A 16,236-nucleotide genomic window follows, 5' to 3' on the forward strand; every position below is an offset into this window, starting at 1 on the left:
AACTCTTGACAGAAGCTTTTTGTATTTCTTTGGCTAAGTAAGCTATATTCATTGTGTATCAATGGAAATTGAACACATACTGAGAAAGGAACTTCCTTAAGGAAGGGATTTCAGACAGCTTAGCCATTGGGGGAATGTAGTGTTATGGCAAAAACACTATTGGTCACCTTAGGAATAAGGGTCCACTTCGTCCATTTTAAGGTTCTGGACTAAGTACCTGTTGGAGTCAAGGGAGCCATATGAATATGGAAACTTGTGAGCCATCTAATCCATGAGCTAATGAATCAGAGTTGGCAGATAAGAAACTGGGACAAAGCCAAAAAGTGCTAAGTCTTGAGCAGAGGAAATAACTATTTAAGAATGGAGCAGTGAATCTGTTCCTTCTGTTAAATTATTTTTAAAACCATCCACCTTGTTGTCTCTCTATTATAGTTATTACTGTTTTATTTTTACTTTGTTTAATCTTGTATCTATCAAACTCCAATGATTATTATCACACCTTCTTTTAAACAGGAAGGATCACATATATAACGCAGCGAGCAATTGTTTGCCATCAGACTGAACTTACTGTTCCTGAGGAACGTTGTCAAGGCAGTAGGGAACGTTGGACCAGACATTTCAATCACTAACTTTTCTTTTCATTTTCATTCTTTATAAAATAGTTTAAGACAATATTTAGAGTTCTATCCTCGTGGGAACGATAATCTGGGCCTTAATACACCCATTATTACTTGATGCGTGCACTTGCACACTTGGGTTGGAAGTATGGGAACAACTGTTTTCTGTTACTAATTTAGAACAAAGGAACGTCCCCCATCAGAATATATATTTTTTCACCACCCAACAGTGTACATAGATGACATGATAGTCAAGTCACTAGACTCAACAATGCATATTATAGATTTGGAGCAAACCTTTGAGAAATTGAGGCGGCATAGCATTCGGTTGAATCCAGCAAAATGTGCTTTCGGTGTCTTCGTGGGAAAGTTCCTGGGCTTTATGCTGACTCACAGAGGCATTGAAGCCAATCTGGATAAGTGCAGAGCCGTGCTCGAAATGAAGGCACCTACGAGCAAGAAAGAGATACAACAATTGACAGGAAAATTGGCCCCCCTTACCAGGTTTCTGCCTCGATCTGCAGAAACAACATTACCTTTCTTCAGGTTACTTAGGAAGGAAGTGCAATATGGATAGACTTCGGAATGTTAAGCTGCATTCCAAGAGATAAAGAGGCAGCTAGCTTCCCTACCAGTTTTGACATATCCAAAAGAGAAAGAAACTCTGATAATGTATCTCTCTGTGGGTGATGTTGCTATCAGTTTGGTCATAGTACAAGAAAATGAAAAAGGACAACAATCGATTTACTTTGTAAGTCGTCTCTTACAAGGAGCGGAGCTCAGATATCAGAAATTAGAGAAAGTGGCCTTTGCTTTGTTAATTTCTGCCAGGAGACTTAAAGCATATTTTCAGGGGCATAAAATTGTGGTCAGATTTGATCTGCCAATTCGACAGGTCCTTCATAAGCCTGATTTAGCAGGGAGAATGATGAGCTGGGCTGTTGAGTTATCAGAATTTGATATCACATTTGAAATTCGCAAAGTAATCAAATCCCAAGCACTGGCAGATTTTGTCAGGGAGCTCACCTCAATCCAAAATTAGAGTTCGAACAGCCCTGATACCTGGAAAGTGTATGTAGATGGCTCTTCCAACTCGAAAAGGAGAGGAGCCGGGCTAATAATCGAAAACCCTGAAGGTGTAGCCGTTGAGTATTCCATGCAAATGGGTTTTGAAACGTCAAACAACCAGGCATAATACGAAGCCTTCATAGCCGGGCAACATCAGGCTAAGGAACTCGGAGCACGAAGGCTGCAGGTGTTTAGCGATTCTCAATTGGTCACCTCCCAGATTGCAGGGAGGTACCAAGCTAGGGGACCATTGCTGACAAAGTATTTAGATTCCGCTAGGCAGTTAATTACGGAATTTGAAAAGGTGGATGTCAGTCATATTTCAAGGAATGAAAACAGCAGGGCTGACATATTATCCAAGCTAGCAAGTACCAAAGGAAGAGAAAATCATAGGACGGTGGTCAAACAGAACATCCCAGAACCCACATGCGTAATGCAAATAACAGGGGTGGATGATTGGCGTTTTATTATCATTGATTACCTGGAAAATGGCACCTTCAAGAAAGGAAGAAGCCAGGAAATTAGTCAAAGACACAGCACTGTATACCATAGTGGAAGGGCAGCTGTACAAAAAAGGGATTTACTCACCTTTTCGGAAATGCTTGAACTCCGAAATCCATGAGGGAATTAATGGCCAGCATGTGGGAAGTAAGGCTTTAGCTCGGAAGGCGGTTAGAGCTGGCTATTTCTGGCCATCCATGGGCAATGATGCCAAGGAGCATGTGCAGAAATGTGATCAATGTCAGAAGCACGAAAAGAACCTGTTGGCTCCCCCGGAAGAGTTAAGCTTAATTACTGCCCCGTGGCTGTTCTTTAAGTTGGGGATGGATCTTTCGGGTCCATTTGCGGCAGCAGAGGGCCAACTAAAATGGTTAATAGTGGCAGTTGATTACTTTACCAAATGGATAGAAGCAGAGCCAGTTGCAACAATTACCTTGGCTAGAATCCAACGTTTCTTCGAGATAAATATAATTTGCAGGTTTGGGATCCCGGCTGAAGTAGTTACTGATAATGGAACCCAGTTCACAAGCAAAGCTTTCCAGGAATTGATGACAAACCTTCATATCCGACATCGCTTTGCTTCAGTGGAGCATCCCCAAACCAACGGTCAGGAAGAAGCAGCCAATCAAGTCATTATAGAAGAACTGAGAAAAAGAATAGAGCAATCCGCCAAAGGAAAATGGGTATAAGAGCTGTACTGCGTGCTCTGGGGATACAGAACCACAATGCAGACGTCTACGGAGGAAAAGCTTATTCAGGTTAACCTATGGATGTGAAGCTATGATTCCAGTGGAGTTGGGAGAGCCGTCATGGAGAAGAATCCAGGCATTATCGCAAACTGAAGAAGAAAATAGTAAAAAAATGGCGATGGAACTGGACTTGATAGATAAAACTCGGGTTATGGCTCACTGCAAAAACTTCGCAGCTAAACATCTCGTTGCAAACCGGTTCAATAAAAAGGTGAAGCCTAGATCGTTTGCGGTAGAAGATTTGGTTCTTCGTCGAGCAGACATCGGAGGACGAAATGCGACTGAAGGAAAGCTAGATCCAAAGTAGGAAGGACCGTTTAAAATAAAAGAAAAGCTGTCGAAGGGAGCCTTTATACTGGAGACTCCCCAAGGGAAGAATATCAGAAGAACATGGAATGCAGACAAGTTGAAGAAATATTTTATTTAAAGAATAGAAACTTTACTGTTATTTCAAAGTCATTTATGAATAAATTGAATAAAACAATGTTCATTTTCTGATGTTTATCTTAAAGCCGAGGTACTAGAACCCGCCTTGCCAAAATGACAAGGATAGTGAGTTCTAGTCGAAAACCAAATTCGAGGTATTAGAACCCGCCTTGCCAAAATGGTAAGGATAATGAGTTCTAGCCAGGAACCAAAGCCAAGGTAATGGAACCCGAATTGACCAAAAAGCAAGATCGTGAGTTCTAGCCAGGCACAAACACCGAGGTATTAGAACCCGTCTTGCTAAAGAGTAAGATTCGAGAGTTCTGGCCCGACACCGAAACTAAGGTAATGGAACCCGCCTTGCCAAGAGAAGGACTGAGAGTTCTAGCCAAGCATAAAACTAAGGTTATGGAACCCATCTCGTCAAGAGCGAGATGGCAAGTTCCAGCCGACATGTACAAAAATTGGAAAATAAGGGGACGCCCTTAAAACTTTTCCAAGTCCTCGCAAATAAAAGCGAAAATATTGCTATAAGCAAAAATGCCAAGTAGCATAAACAACCCTGATCAGGTTGATAAGCTATTGGAAAATCAATTAATGACGAGTTCAAGATGCACATGGAATGGCAATACATACGATGTCTGTCACAAATCAAGGGAAAGAGTCTTTACAAGTTAAACCAACATCAAAAAAATCAAAATAAAAAGGAAAAGTTATTACAAAGTAAACCGGCATCCCGACTCTTCATTCAGATCACTAGTCACTCCGAAACATCTCTCGAACTTTAGCTTTAAATTGTTGCCCAACGGCCTCAGCTTCCGGGTTAATGACAACAGTTTCAGCAGCTTCCAGATTGGGATCAACTGGAGGAGGGATAAAACCCCACCCCGAACATAACCAAAAAATCTAATTGAGCGGTGTTCAACGTCACTTCGGGGTTGAAGTACTTCATTTGATTTACTGCATTATTAAATGCGGAACCAACAGCTTTCTCCAAAGCGGTTTGGCTAAGTTCATAGTCAGACTGCAAACTTTGGAGGTCGGATTTCAGCTTTTCATTCTCCAAAGCCAAAGCTGTTGTTCTCGATTCATTATCGGCTAGCAAGGTTAATTTCTCTTTGAAGTAATTGATGAGGGCCTCTTTGTTGGGATCAAGGCCAAAAGAATCTGCCACAAGTTTCAAGTCGACTTTGGAATTCTCCAAAGATGATTTGAATTCAGCAGCAGCAATAGTCAAACTTTGATTCTCTTGGATCGCCTTGTCACGATCAACCCGGAGTGCATCTCTATCAACCCAAAGTGAGTCCCTCTCAGCACAGATCTCTGAGTACTTCTCCAACAGCAGAGAGTAAGGCTTCAATAGTGAGGCCACCTTGAAAGCGTATAATTCGGCCTTCTGCAGCTCTTCCATCTCGGCCCTTGAGACGATGCTAGTCCTATAAAAGGAGGGCGGAGGGCGGGTAACACCACGGAGCTCTGTGGTAACCCCAGTCTCCCATAAAGCTCCTCTCCTAAGTTCGGCAGGAAGAGGAGTAGGCGATGGGGAACCTCGGCCTACAGATACCACGACATGACTGGTACCTCTGATGCCTTCAGCAGGAGAAGCTTGGTCACACCCCGGGTCCAACCAGTTATCAGCGTTATTGGTAAGATCCAACACGTTAGCATTAATGGCCGGGATGGAGGAAGTGGCACCTGTAGAAGGACTAATAGTCCTTTGCCTTTTTGCAGCAGCAGGAGGCCGAGCTGCAGCCTTTCCTCGCAGAGACAACACATAGTCAGGTACTTCATCCGCTGCAGAATCCATCTGACTATCTGCAAGTCAAGCAAACAAAGTTACAACAAGAAAAAAGAAACAAGTATTGAAAGACATGTTTGAAGAAATGAAAAAGGCATACTAGTTTGATCTCGGTCGGCATAGGATCTAGCAACCAAAGAAGCCGCACTTAAATAACCTTGAGAGCCGACATGAGCTAGTAGGGTCTTAACATTAGCCTTGTCTTCCACCAATAATCTAAGCTTAAAGTCAACCGATCTACGCAGGTGATGCTCTTGGGACCAATAAAGAAGAAACTTCCCCTCCCCATCCTCCCCTATAAACCATAGTCTTTCTCCGACTTTGGCAACCACTTTAAAATACGAACCTTTGAAGTATTTGAAGGAGTCGCTATAAACAGAGAATAATTTCCTTGAGGGCTTGCTGGCACGACCACAGATGCTGGTCCACCCTTTGAATGGAGGAGGCTCGGAACCAGTGCGAGGAGTATATATGTTAAAAAAATAAAGAAAAAGAGGGACAGTGCAGGTTACAGACAATGATGCACACAGTTGCTCAAAGGCAACAATATAGGCCCAACAATTGGGATGAATTTGAGTAGGGGCAAGCAGGAGATGGTTCAAAAGCTGTATTTTAAAAGGAGAAAGAGGAAAGCGGATACTAATCTCGGTAATTAAGTCGCGGTAAAAAAAGAAAAAATGTGGCTCTTCGGGATTCTGACCTGAGCAAACGGGCTCGTCTTCTGCTGGGCAGAAGGTATTGAATCCCACCGGGTTACCTATGGGAAGCCTGGATATCTCTTCAGTAGTCATGACAGATCTGAAGCTGAGAACTTCCTCAGTGACCCATGGAAATTGTTTGCGAAGATTACTACTGACAGGTGCAGAACCTTTCTCGGCTGGGCTCACCTCGGCTTCCTGTCCTTGGCTGGATGAGGTAATCTCCATGTTTAACTATGCAGAAGGGGACTCCATAAAAACCTAGAACAGTAAAATGGGAGGATTAAAAGCAGAAAAACTACGTAGCAAGGAAAGTACGTACCTGAGCTAAACCTACTACTATGAGAAGAGCTGGAAGAGTCATCTGAGGTTACCAAAGGGGCGAGGGTAGATGAGCCAGGATGATGTGAACAACTACCTAACACTAGATCGGCCATGAAATCGTTTCCTTTTTCAACAAATTGAGTACTAAGGTAAACACAGTTAAAACAAGGATCCAGATTCCTACTACCCGAGTTGGCCGACACAGTCTGATGAGGGGTATGAAGAGGAGCAGGGTTATGGGTTGAAGTTGGGGTTGGGCGTAAAGGGGTGGAGGTTTGACCTAGATTGTGAGTAATACGTCTTGGTAACACCCTACATTACGATGAAGACCTCGACCGCGTCCTCTGGTTGGGGGGCGAGATGAAGATGCTCCCCTGGTCCCACCAGCTCGACAACCTCTTAGTAAGGCGGCCTGAATTTTCTCCTCGGTTCGAGGTCTACCAAACAACCAAAATCTCAGACCAGGAGGCAGGTTCTGGATGAAACTTTCCTCTATTCTTCTTCTGCATTAATTTCATCGCTATGACCGAAGATACGAGGACAAGTGGATCTCCCTCGAATAGTGCAGTTCCTCTCACCCATCCCAGGAAAGAGTTTTCAAACTAAGAGATGGGGGAAGATAAGCAATAGCAAGGAGGTTTCACACAGACAATGTAATGAAAATGAAGGAAGTGTAGTCAGACAAACAAAAACAAAATGGCATACTGGAAATGCAAATGTGGTAGTACCAAGCTTATCGTGACAGAATAGCGTACGCGGCAGGTTTAAAGCGTGTCGAGAGAGTAAGAAAGCAGCAAATAGGATTAGAGGAAAGTAAACAGGCAGAAACATAAATAAAAAGGATGCCAGTAAACGTACCTGAAGTAGGTCTTGAAGGAGTATGAAGGAAAGTGTTAGTATTTGGGTGTCCTAGAGACAATCTTATGATTAAATAAGGACATAGATGTAGACCTTTTTTAATATTGTCGCAAATAAATAAAAGCACTCTTTATCTTGTTTCATAATTATGTCTCGATATTAATGTTAATATATTATGAATAACTTGATAAACCCCGTGGAATAAAATAGGTATCTCTTGAGTATCTGTGATGAGATCACAATAATGAGGATTCAAGAATACCGGATGTTTATTCCTAATTTTATGTTCCTAGTCTAGAGATACAGAGAATGGGGTCAGTAATCTCGGGTAAGACTAGCACGACTTATCTACTTGTATATGGATACAAGGTATATACCTCATGTGCTACAGATATGGAGATGTCTTAGCTAAAGTCGTGGGTGGACCTATAAGGGTATAGCTCGCACTGAACGGACCCTCAAAGAGACTCTATGAGGAAATCTCACAGATAGTATCATTAGAGTAGTCTCTATATATTTGGGTATGTCTTTCCTTAGACCAGAAGTTATCACTTAGACTGTGTTCTAGAAGGCATGTCTTGATTGTATACCTCGTCTTCCTGAAACATGGAGACTCATAGGTATGCTCTTGGGCTTGTCCTGATAGGGCACAGGGCTAGGGTAATAAGCTGAAGGAATTCGTCAAATCTCTGTGAGAGATTAGGTTATCTTAAACCGGAGAAATCGGGATGACATTTACAGGGACTCGAGAATCTATGCATAGTAAAAGAGATCATGAGATGATCTGCCTTTACAGTCTGTAAATTGAAGATTCCCTATTTCGAATAAAGCTTACCCTAAACCGCAGGGGTTGATACGCTTCCTTACCTTAGGTTTTATGGGAAGGTAACCGAGACGAAAGGAAATATATACGGCAACCAAATATGTGCAATAGGATGATCAAGTCACTAATCTAACTAGTTCTGGGGCAACAAAGCATTGCTAGTGCTCTGTGTTGTCATTAGATGGGTTGTGGGCTTATTAGGCCCAAGCCCATTTATGTCAGTGGCTATGTTAGACCTAATGGGTCACACACTAACACCTAATTGTCTAGATGCTCTAGCATTAATGGTATTGGGCCTAACAATTGTTATTAGCCCAAGAAGTAGTTTGGAACTCTACAGATAGGGTGGAGGGCGCATGGATCTAAGTAATGAGCTTGGATAGTCCAAGACATTACTAATTAATTTAATTAGTTAAATTAATTATCAAATGTTTAAATTTTGAAATTTGAAATTTGAAATTTGAAATTTGAAATTTGAAATTTGAAATTTGAATTTTGAATTTGAATTTTGAAATTCGAATTTTGAATTTTGAATTTGAAATTTGAAATTTGAATTTTGAATTTGAATTTTGAATTTTGTAATTTGAAATTTGAATTTTGAAATTTGAAATTTGAGGTCGGCATCTCCTATAGAATGAGCTGCAACTCTTGCTCCATTACCAACGCGGAGGTCCACCTTGTTCCTCTCCAATCTCCTGGGGCTCCTAAGTACCTGCAACATATTGCAGATGTGAGAACCACAACCGGTATCCAATACCCATGAAGTAGGATTAGCACATGAATAATTTATCTCATGAGTTTCAGGATTATCTAAGAAAGAATGGAATTCTCCCCAGTTTACTGCTCCTTACACACCACACCAAAATGGTGTCTCCGAAAGGAGAAACAAGACCTTGTTAGACATGGTTAGGTCTATGATGAGTGAGACTCAACTTCCAAAATCGTTTTGGGGATATGCCTTAGACACAGCGACATACCTTCTAAATAGGTTACCCTCTAAATCTGTTCAGACCACAGCATATGAGATATGGAATGGTAAGAGACCCAACCCGAGTTATCTCAGGGTTTGGGGATCGCCAGCTTATGTCAAGACATTGGCATCAAACAAGCTTAGTGCTAAGAGTACTAAATGTCTTTTTGTGGGATATCCTAAAGGTACTAAAGGATACTACTTTTACTCTATGGATGAACACAAAGTGTTTGTATCCAAGAATGCTGAGTTCCTTGAGAAGGATTTGATATCTCAAGGAGCCAGTGGGAGTAAGATAGATCTTGAAGAAGTTCAAGAACCACATGAACAGATTGAGGAACCCAAGTCTGCTTAGCAGGCGACGTTCTCCGATGGAGAAATAAACACACAACTCCGTAGGTCTACGAGGGTCATCCATCCACCTGAGAGGTATGGATTTGTGATTGAGAATAAACAGACCGTTGAGGATAATGAACCGATTAACTACGAGGAGGCAGTCAAGGATGTTGACTCTTCCAGTTGGCTTGAAGCCATGGAATCTGAAATGGATTCGATGTATCAGAACAAGGTATGGACCTTGGTTCCTAAACCGCAAGGAATAGTTCCTATCGGTAACAAATGGGTCTTTAAAAGAAAGACTGATGCAAATGGCAACGTTCAAACCTACAAAGCTAGGTTGGTGGCGAAAGGATATCGTCAAAGACAAGGAGTTGACTATGATGAAACTTTCTCACCAGTTGCCATGATCAAATCTATAAGGATCATGCTTGCCATAACAGCATATCACGACTATGAAATTTGGCAAATGGATGTCAAGACCGCCTTCTTGAATGGGTTCTTGAAGGAGGAAGTGTACATGACACAACCTGAAGGCTTTGTAATCAAAGATCAGGAGCATATGGTATGCAAACTTCAAAGGTCGATATATGGGCTAAAGCAAGCATCAAGGAGTTGGAATATTCGTTTTGATGAGGTCGTTAGGAGTAACGGTTTCATCAAAAACGAGGATGAACCTTGTGTTTATAGGAAGGTTAGTGGGAGTAATGTTGTCTTCTTAGTGCTTTATGTAGATGACATATTGCTTATAGGAAATGACATCCCCACATTACAAACAACGAAAGAATGGCTTTCAAAAAGCTTCACCATGAAGGATTTGGGAGAGGCGGCCTTTATACTCGGTATAAAGATCTATAGAGATAGATCAAACAGGCTGCTGGGTTTATCTCAATCCACGTATATTGACAAGATGCTAAAAAGGTTTAGCATGGAAGGGTCGAAAAGGGGTTTTCTACCTGTCAGTCATGGGATACATCTTTCAAAGGCTATGTGTCCTAAGTCACAGCCTGAGAAGGATCACATGAGTGGAATTCCATATGCTTCGGCTATTGGGTCCATCATGTATGCCATGATATGTACGAGACCAGATGTCTCATATGCTTTAAGCATTACGGGCAGATACCAGTCTGACCCTGGAGAGGGTCACTGGACGACAATCAAGACCATCCTTAAATACTTGAGAAGAACTAAGGATGCATTTTTGGTCTATGGTGGGGTAAATGAGCTTACAGTGGAAGGGTTCACTGATGCCAGCTTTCAGAGTGACAAAGATGACTGCAAGTCACAGTCAGGGTTCGTATTCACCTTAAATGGTGGGGCAGTGTCTTGGAAGAGTTCCAAATAGGAGACAACAGCAGATTCAACGACAGAAGCTGAATACATACATAGCTGCTTCAGAAGCGGCTAAGGAGGCTGTGTGGATCAAGAAGTTCATAACTGAACTAAGGGTGGTTCCAAGCGTGGATGAGCCCATACAGTTGTTGTGCGACAACATTGGAGCCATTGCGCAGTCAAAGGAACCTAGGTCTCATCAAAGATCTAAACACGTGCTCTACAGATATCACCTGATTAGAGAAATCATTGATAGGATAGATGTAAAGATGGATTATGTTCCCACAGATGATAACCTGGCCGATTCTCTGACAAAGGCTGTTTCTCAGAGAAAACATGATAGTCATTATGAGGCTTTAGGTATACGACTTAGGTCTGATTGGCTCTAGGCCAAGTGAGAGCTTGTTAGTATTTGGGTGTCCTATAGACAATCTTATGATTAAATAAGGACATAGATGTAGACCTTTTTTAATATTGTCGCAAATAAATAAAAGCACTATTTATCTTGTTTCATAATTATGTCTCGATATTAATGTTAATATATTCTGAATAACTTGATAAACCCCGTGGAATAAAATAGGTATCTCTTGAGTATCTGTGATGAGATCACAATCATGAGGATTCAAGAATACCGGATATTTATTCCTAATTCTATGTTCCTAGTCTAGAGATATAGAGAATGGGGTCAGTAATCTCGGGTAAGACTAGCACGACTTATCTACTTGTATATGGATACAAGGTATAGACCTCAAGTGCTACAGATATGGAGATGTCTTAGCTAAAGTCGTGGGTGGACCTATAAGGGTATAGCTCGCACTGAACGGACCCTCAAAGAGACTCTATGAGGAAATCTCACAGATAGTATCATTAGAGTAGTCTCTATATATTTGAGTATGTCTTTCCTTAGACCAGAAGTTATCACTTAGACTGTGTTCTAGAAGGCATGCCTTGATTGTATACCTCGTCTGCCTGAAACATGGAGACTCATAGGTATGCTCTTGGGCTTGTCCTGATAGGGCACAGGGCTAGGGTAATAAGCTGAAGGAATTCGTCAAATCTCTGTGAGAGATTAGGTTATCTTAAACCGGAGAAATCGGGATGACATTTACAGGGACTCGGGAATCTATGCATAGTAAAAGAGATCATGGGATGATCTTCCTTTAGAGTCTGTAAATTGAAGATTCCCTATTTCGAATAAAGCTTACCCTAAATCGCAGGGGTTGATACGCTTCCTTACCCTAGGTTTTATGGGAAGGTAACCGAGACGAAAGGAAATATATACGGCAACCAAATATGTGCAATAGGATGATCAAGTCACTAATCTAACTAGTTCTGGGGCAACAAAGCATTGCTAATGCTCTGTGTTGTCATTAGATGGGTTGTGGGCTTATTGGGCCCAAGCCCATTTATGTCAGTGGCTATGTTAGACCTAATGAGTCACACACTAACACCTAATTGTCTAGATGCTCTAGCATTAATGGTATTGGGCCTAACAATTGTTATTAGCCCAAGAAGTAGTTTGGAACTCCACAGATAGGGTGGAGGGCGCATGGATCTAAGTAATGGGCTTGGATAGTCCAAGACATTACTAATTAATTTAATTAGTTAAATTAATTATCAAATGTTTAAATTTTGAATTTTGAATTTGAAATTTGAAATTTGAATTTTGAATTTGAATTTTGAAATTCGAATTTTGAATTTTGAATTTGAAATTTGAATTTTGAATTTTGAAATTTGAATTTTGAAATTTGAAATTTGAATTTGAATTTAGAATTTGAATTTGAATTTAAAATTTAAGTGTTTGAAAGTTTGAATTCAAATGTTTGAAATTCGAATTTGAATTGGCTATGAAAAGTTGTTTCATAACAAAAGGATAAGATGAGATCTTATTGGAACATATCAAGAGGAAATCTTTTGGACATAATCTAAGAAGATTTGGGGTGCTGATTTGGCTGTTGGTTAGTCATCAGAATCAGCTCCAGAAGATACGATCTGTTGGGAGAATATTTGAGTGATTTGATTCAAGTTTGAATGCAACTACTCAAATGTATCTGGTCATTATTTAGGCTATATTGGGCGCACCATATAATTGATTATATGATGATTTATGATCAGATATTTGATTAGGTTTTGAACCTAATATATCATAAAGATATGATAGGATGTTGTTGGCAAGATTTGATGAGATTTGATTTGCAACAAATCCTATTCTCTCTCTTTGATGGAGCGCCCTTTTGGAAGGGATTTTTATTGATTAAAAACCTGATTTGTTTTTAACAAATAGGCTCTTCTTGTGCGCCTCTTTATATATGTTCCTTCGAGGGTTTTTAGAAAACCAACCAAGCCATTCTTTTCTCCTCTCCTGCGCCACTTTTCTGAAGATTTCACATTGAAAGCTTCACTCTTTCAAACACTTTTACCTAGCCTTTCTCTTCACACAGTGTGCGCTTAGCAAGCCTCATTGTAGTGATCACTTGGCGGTTTCACAAGAAGGAGTTCTTGTACCTAGACGCAGTGGGTGGTGTGGATCAACGTTAGAGGGTCTGAACCCTTCAGACCTACCTTGATCATCACGAGTTTTCACGAACAAGGTAACATCATGCTTTCCTAAAGCATGATCTTGAATGCATGTGTGTTCCGCAATGAAAAAGTTTTGTTTTTCCCTCCAGCATGCATCGGCCTTCAAGGCAATTTCCAACTTTCAGAAAGAAACCTGGAGAAATTATGAAGGGAAGTTACGAAGATGGTGAGGGAAAGGGAGTTTCAGAGAGAATAATGCAAAGGAGAAAAAAGTGAAAACCAGAATATTGAAGTAATGGAAAAACCGAAGTTGAATAGGCAAAGACCTGCGAAACCAAAAGGCAAGGGCACAAGAGTAAAATTGATAATAGACAGGACAGTTGAGAGACGTTTTTACAGTGGCAATTAATGCGGAACGGTGTGGGGATGAGTAGTGGCACATGTTGCATTAGTTGAAGAGGGCCACGTGGAAAGTAATCATCATTACGTGGGAGGAGAATCGTTTATCAGGAAGAGGAATTGTTTTTCAAAAGAGGAAACCTTATCACATCTCAGGTGATTCATCTCGGATAGAGCTTATATCTGGAGTAACCCGAAGAACCTCGTCCGTCCTCTCGAGTCAGACCGACGGTGTGAAAGTAAGCCGAGGTAAAAGCAAGGCCGGGATGAAGGAAAACTGGGGTGAAACGTGTACATCAAACAAACGTAACTCGGACATCCCGACACCCTGAATACTCAGTCTACCGGGCTCGGGGGCAACTGTTATGGACTTGAATGAGGGCGTGGCCCAAGTGATACAAGCCCAAAGGTAAGCACTATAAATAGGAGCTAAAGATCACAGGTATGACTGATCTCTTTTAACCCTACTTTTATGCAATCACACAAGCGCGCGCACACACCCCCCCTCTGGCTAAGGCCATCGCATAGTGTGTCGTGATTCGCTGCCCCCAAGATACCTAATTCATAGTATATAGAGCGAAAGCACCAGATCCAACATCAATCATCTAACCCCTGGTTAGACATCTCTGCCTCAGGCAGAACACATTTCACTCCATTTTATTGGTTAAACAGACTTTTTGAATGATTTTGTTCTATATTATGTTGTTTAAATATACATTGAATTTATGAATATTTATGGAATTAATAGTGTTGTTGATTGTATATTTTGTTTGGATAAATTTTTGTTGTCTTAATTTTCTAAAACAATCTAAACCAGACTTTTATTTTTTGTAAATAAGCCAAGTCACAGGCCGATAATTATATTTATAACAGATAACAGACTTGGTCAGACTGTCATATTTAAACACAGACTTAACCTTTTAAGACCAATCGGCTCGGCCTGTTAACATCCGACGTTAACATCGATGCGTATTGTTTCAAATAACATCACCACTAGTTGATGTTGATTTCACTTATTCAACTTGTCAATAACGGTGTTCTTCAATATCAGACACATAAATTTCTTGAGAGAATGGTGAAGTTAAGAACTTCATATTTTATCACAATCTACCTGCGGAGCTGTATATTCTTAAATTATATTCTTCCTACCATTCTCTGGAATTTAGAAGTTAAAGAGTTATAAAAAAAGTTATGATATAAAGACAAAAGAAGTTTAGAAGAAATTTGTTAACACTTTTGATTTAATGTCTAATAGTTTCTATTTCTATATATTGCTTTGTATCACCAATTAATCACATCAAATAATAAACAATTATAAATAAAATTTTCAATATAAAGATAAAAAAGTTTGTAACAAATTTGAAAATAAATACACTTATTATTGCGTAGTTAACTATTTTCACGAAATGAATAATAAAAATAATAAATAAAGTTTAGAATTTAAGAAAAAAAACTAACGAATAATTATTACTTATTTTAAATGATTAATTATTTTCATAAGTAGCTAAATTATAATTATTTACGTGAAGTGTATGATCAATTTCTTAGCATACATTTGGTTGATCAATTAAGAGACTTAATTCTTAACTTTTCCAAAATGAAAAAAGAGATGTGTTAGGAGAGTTGCCCCAACATGAATCTGATAGTGATCGAATTAAATTACATTGGTTTGGATACAGAGAGAGAAAAGAAATTAACCTCAAGATAAAGGAGGGAAAAAGGGTTTGGGGAGGTGGACAGAAATTAGAATATGATTAATCTAAAATGCCGTTAGTTTATGATAAAAATATGAGTCATTTGTGATCACTAGCGAGGAATATGTATAAAACTTTAATAGTTTCATTCTATTATTTCTACAAGCAAGTTGTTATGTCTTGGAGACAGAGATATCTAGCACAATGGACTAGTATGTTGATCTTGGATCTAGTGTCATCTCCAGGATATCTATGGAAGAGATACCTTTGAATCAAGCAAATCACTGTACACAATAGAACTATAATGGCTTTGTCAAAAGGGGATGTGTGCACACAGTGACAGTATAACAGTAAGAGAGAGAGCGTAACGTACCTCTAGGTTTTATCTCTTATTTATAAGGTTTACCTGTGGATAGTAAATTGTGGATCTTTGGTGCCTCTGATAAGGGCTCAGGTCTGTTTGCCATGCTGTCGTATTAAGATTGGTATCCTTGATGGATATCTTTTCATAGTTATGTTTGATTTAAATTTTAGATTATCCTTGTTGGACTTGTCAATCAATGTACCCCTTATATGGTTCCATAACTCAGGGTATTGGTAAATCTAGTTGTATTTTGTTAGAAAAATCAGGCTTGCAGGGCTAATCATGTAAAGGTTTAGCATGTGCACCGGTCAGGTCCGAAATTGGCTTGTGGCACGATTAAAAAAGTAGGAACGTGCTAGCATCTTGCGTCATTCATCATGATTATCGATTAAGCTAGTGTTTTTTTTTCCTAAAATTATTTTAATTATCCTTTATTAATTTTATTATTCTACTTTTTTATAAGTCCTATTTTTTCTTACGTATTATCAAAGTGATAAATGATTAGGACAAAAAATAGGTGATACATGGTGCTTGTTCAATGTGTGAAACCAATGTACTCATAATATAAAGATCCAACATGAACCAAGAGTTTTGATGATAACAAATAAATTTAGAAAGAAGACCTCAAAAGTGTTAATGTTTACCAAAAAAAAAACTTACAACAATAATAATAAAAAAGTCTAGAAGGACAAGTCAACAAGTTTCCAATGGCAAAATCCATCAAGACAAATGACAATCGTAACTCCCCCACTTTTTAAT

This window comes from Gastrolobium bilobum, unplaced genomic scaffold (assembly GCF_033153095.1).
Source record: "Gastrolobium bilobum isolate Gb01-03AN ecotype WA unplaced genomic scaffold, APGP_CSIRO_Gbil_v1 utg4845, whole genome shotgun sequence".
Taxonomy (NCBI): Eukaryota; Viridiplantae; Streptophyta; class Magnoliopsida; order Fabales; family Fabaceae; genus Gastrolobium; species Gastrolobium bilobum.